This window comes from Lolium perenne, chromosome 5 (assembly GCF_019359855.2).
Source record: "Lolium perenne isolate Kyuss_39 chromosome 5, Kyuss_2.0, whole genome shotgun sequence".
Classification (NCBI taxonomy): domain Eukaryota; kingdom Viridiplantae; phylum Streptophyta; class Magnoliopsida; order Poales; family Poaceae; genus Lolium; species Lolium perenne.
This window is the reverse complement of record NC_067248.2, coordinates 155,597,746-155,602,592: the sequence shown is the minus strand read 5'-3', so window position 1 is coordinate 155,602,592 and position 4,847 is coordinate 155,597,746.

The window sequence follows — 4,847 nt, the reverse complement described above, 5'->3', positions numbered from 1 at the left end:
TCGTCCAGGTCCTCGTGCGGTGGCGATGACGGACCCCCTGTCCCAACCCCTAGAGCGATGCGCGGTGCAACTTCAGCTTGTACTCCCACCATGAAGCCCTTACCTTTGACAAAGACCTGGACATGGCCTTTGATCATCTCCGGATAGCGGCAGTGGAAGCGCATGCGAATGGGTTCATGGTCACGCTTTTGGATAGAAAGCTTGTCCACATCAATCGGCCTCCCAATCATGATGAACGCAACCATGAGATAGTCTTTCTCCATGAGCACCCATCTGAGGAGGGCCCAGTTAGAGTGCAGGACCAGGCTCGGCTTGTGGGGGGGAGAGGCCTCCTGGATCTCCATATCTGTCTTGCTCAGGGGACGTAGAGCTTCCCAGTCCCAGTGCTCAGCTCCATGGTCTGCCGAGTAGGAAAATCAACCGAGAACTCCAAGTCAGATATCTTCCAAACCTACCAGTCCCAAAGCTCATCCACCAGGAGTTTGAGTTCATCAAACAGTTGTTCCTCAGAGAGCAGAGCCGAGTTGAACTTGATGATCACCGCAAAGACATCGCCGTTGCCAAGCCCACCACGTAGCTGCTCCACATCAATGTTGTAGAATCCACAGCCAGAGATGGCGTGACCCATGTTCTGGAGTCGTAGCGCCTTATCCCTCGCGGGACAGCTCGCCGCCATGTGCCTTTACTGCTACAGAGCACGCTGAGAGGCTCGAAAGTGCGGTCAGATTGGTCGTCCCCTGACGCATTGCCCAAATCCTTCTTTCCTTCGTTCTTTTGTTGTAGACGCTGGCCCAGCGACGAGGTCACTCTACCCGGACACACCGTAGTGCTCGCCTGTGCCCTTGGAAGCGCTCCCATCCACACGACAGTTGGCCAGCGCCTCCTCGCGCCAGCGCTGTTCTTCCCACCATGGTGGTGGGGGCCTGTAGTCCAGAAGGCCGCGCTCTAGGTCACGGTAGAACTGCTCCACCTCCTATTAGAGGTACCCAGCTCCGGCGCCACCATCTTGCCGCTAGCCGCCGTCCTGCCGGCCACCCTCCAGGTGCCCAGCCCCATCCTGGTAGCGGAAGCCACCGCCACTGCCGCCATCTTGTCGTCCACCTCCATCTTGACGCCTAGCTGCCGCCTGACCACTGCCGGGCACCTCCATCACCGTCACGACGCGCGCCTGACCCATCCTCGAAATGACTCTTGCGCTCATCGTCGAAGCCGCCCTCCATGCATGGCCACCGCTGCAAAGGAGCGGACTAGCGGGGCCAGATTTGGGATGCAGCAGAGAAGACGGTGGCGCGGCGTGAGGGGGTCAGATATGCGCTGCCTCACTTCACTTGATCGGCCTAGAAACCCCAATGATGGATCCGTGCAGCCTACGAGGAGCCAGAGCCACCTAAAACGTGTGTGTGCAGGTGGGCTGTCCTACCGGGCCGCCAGGTCCACCACCACAGGGTGACTAGAAACAGGCCAGCATGGCTCCGCGAGGCCCATGGGCTGGATGACCCCACCCTCTAGACCCGTCGGCGTAGAAGCCACGCCATTAGCGGTCAACGTGGCAGAGACTAGGCCCTCCCGGTCCCACACCCACTGAACCGAGGAATTCAAAATCCCACCAACGGCGCATTCCGCCAGAGAGGTCACCAGAGACGACGTTCTCCCTACCGGAGACACGCCGCTCGAGGCTTGTGAAGGCGGCAAGGTCTCCTTGGGCTGCCCCACCGCAAGTTCCGTAGGCCCCCGCCGCAGCCCGTCACCCACTGAAGGAACACCCGCCGGAGCGGACGCCGGCGAAGGCACCTCCAACCCAGAAGGAGCGCCACCCGATGACCAGGAGGAGCGCCCCGGCAGCGCCACCGCTGAGCCACTCCGTGCCCCTGCGACATCCCCCAGACGCCGAAAACGAGGCGGCACCTAGCCACCAAATCTCGAAACCCTGTCGCCCGGGGCGAAGGACGAGCATCGCTGCGACGGGAGGGAGCCCCAAGCTCCTGACACTGCAGAATGAAACCTTCCACGGTGCTCGAGGCCGACTGCCACCGCTGGAGACCCCCCCTGCTCCGAGTCAGCCCCGTCGCCATCGGAAACCTCAGAGGCCGAATGGACCAGATCCTCGCCGTCCCTCATCTCCTCTACGGACCAAAACTTGCTCCGGTGCCTCCCCAACCCAGGGGAAGGGACCAACCGCAGGAAGGGCGCCTCCTTCACCAGCAACGACGACGGCGGTGCCGTCTTGCGAGCCCTGGAGCACCCAAAACTATCGCCCTCATGCTCACCAGAGCGAGCTAGTACGGAAATACCTATTCGCATGGGCGTACTGCGTACTGCATGTAAATTGCATTCATAAACTTTGTAATTTATTGTCATATATTCCAACATATTTGCATGTTATAAGAAATTATATTCATGTTTTGCATTAATTTATGGGGATTTTCCATTGATCCTCTTTTATTGGTTTATAACTCTGCAGAACATGAAACCCCTGTTTTGTGTATTTTTAAGTTTCAGGTACCTTACGGAACTCAAACGGAGCGCAAACTTTTTGCTGAGTCAATATTTTTCCTGGAGATACAATATGAGGACAAGAAGTACCGGAGGAGACACAATAACCCGTCAGAATGGGTCAACTGCTCGAAAAGTGTTTTTTTGTACTTTATCAAAAAAGAAAGCTTGAAAATGGAGACATAGGTTTTCCATTTCTTATAGGTTTGAAATGTTTTAGATCTATGGTGAAATATTCAAGATCTTTAGATGCAAAAACATAACAATAGAAAATATGGTTTTAATCATTTCCACGTGACCAAGATGTGTTTCAAGCTAGGTTGTCCTTGCAGTAATTATCTTCCGAGGACATTATGGTGGATTCACTCAAAGAACGGGTCGAGAAGCTCTAATGCTACTCATATCCATATATGGTGAAAACGGTGAATTGATGTCGGGATGAAAATCGTTGTCCTGGCCTTTAGTAATTTGCTGGACAACACTATTCGAACTTGGAAGTGCGCAAGGGTGTTTTCTTTGGAAGAATGAAGGTTTTTGTCCAATTTATGTTGTGTCATGTAACAGGTCTAGTATTTGTTCTTGATTGTAAATAATCAATCCTCCTATAATATGATTTGGTATTATTCTCATGCATATCATCTAATAAAAATATACTAGTTATTCGGATTTCCCCAAGGATCGGTCACATCAAAATTCAGGGAACACAACACGTTCGAAAAAATATTCCCGCTCGTACCTTGTCTTTCTTCTTCCTTCTATTTTCTTGGAACAATCTTTCATACACGACGAATGCATGCATGTATGCACTCGACCAACCGACTAAGACAACCTAGACGTAGTTGGCTTGTCAATCTTAACTGGCCTGGGGACACAAACGAGATTTACTAACCAAGCTAAGAGCATCTCTAGCATGGTCCCACTGGTGGAAAAGGGGCCTTCCATCCAGCCCCATTAGTTCCCAAATATTTCGATCCGTGATTAATGGGATCTTTAGTCGCGGTTCGGGAGGGGAACCGCGACCAAAGGCCTGGGCCCAGGGCGCTCGGTGGCCAGCTGGTGCACGTGAGGGGCTTTAGTCGCGGTTGGTCAGGCCAACCGCGACTAAAGGCCTTCGGGCACCTTTAGTCGCGGTTTGCCAGGCCAACCGCGACTAAAGCCCCTCCTCTATATATATCCAGCAGCCACACTTAGCCATTTGGTGCCACTTCTCTTCACAAACTTCACATGGGGGTGTTAGGTTTGCTTTTGGTTCCCCTTATGCACACAAGGTGTTTGATGAAATGCCCCAAGAGCATGAAACAAACATGATATGAAGTGTTGGAGCCACACTTGAGCTTCCTCATTTATTTTTTCCTCCTCGATCGCGGTTAGCAACTTGAACCTTTCATGTGTCATTGATAAAATATGTATGTGTGTAGTTCATTGTTTAATTTCTATTGTTTGTAGCTAGTTAGTTTAATAAATGCATGATGGTTAATTATATATTTTATATTATAATAATGCAGATGAATCGGCAATGGATGTACGGTAACCGACTCTCCGACGAGTTCACTACGGGTTTGAAAGATTTCCTCGTAGTGGCCAATGCGAACAAGCAGGGGGGTTTTGTTATCTGTCCATGTGTTGCCTGTAAGAATCAGAAGGGTTACTCTTCCTCAAGAGATGTTCACATGCACCTGCTTCGGCAGGGTTTCGTGCCAAGCTATAATTGTTCGACCAAGCATGGAGAAAGAGGGGTTATAATGAAAGAAGATGAAGAAAGGGATGATTTCATCGATGACAACTATCTTGATCATTTCGGTGATACTTTCATGGAGGATGCTGAAGGTGGGGAAGGTGAAGGGGAAGGTGAAGAAGAGGCACGTGATGAGCCCGTTGATGATCTTGGTCGGACCATTGCTGATGCACGGAGAAGCTGCGAAACTGAAAAGGAGAGGGAGAATTTGGATCGCATGTTAGAGGATCACAAAAAGTCGCTGTACCCCGGATGCGATAATGGTCTGAAAAAGCTGGGCTGCACACTGGATTTGCTGAAATGGAAGGCACAGGAAGGTGTAGCTGACTCAGGATTTGAAAACTTGCTGAAAATGTTGAAGAATATGTTTCCAAAGAATAACGAGTTATCCGCCAGTACGTACGAAGCAAAGAAGGTTGTCTGCCCTCTAGGTTTAGAGGTTCTGAAGATACATGCATGCATCAACGACTGCATCCTCTACCGCGGTGAATACGAGAATTTGAATGAATGCCCGGTATGCACTGCATTGCGTTATAAGATCAGAGGCGATGACCCTGGTGACGATGTTGAGGGCCAGAAACCCGGGAAGAGGGTTCCCGCCAAGGTGATGTGGTATGCT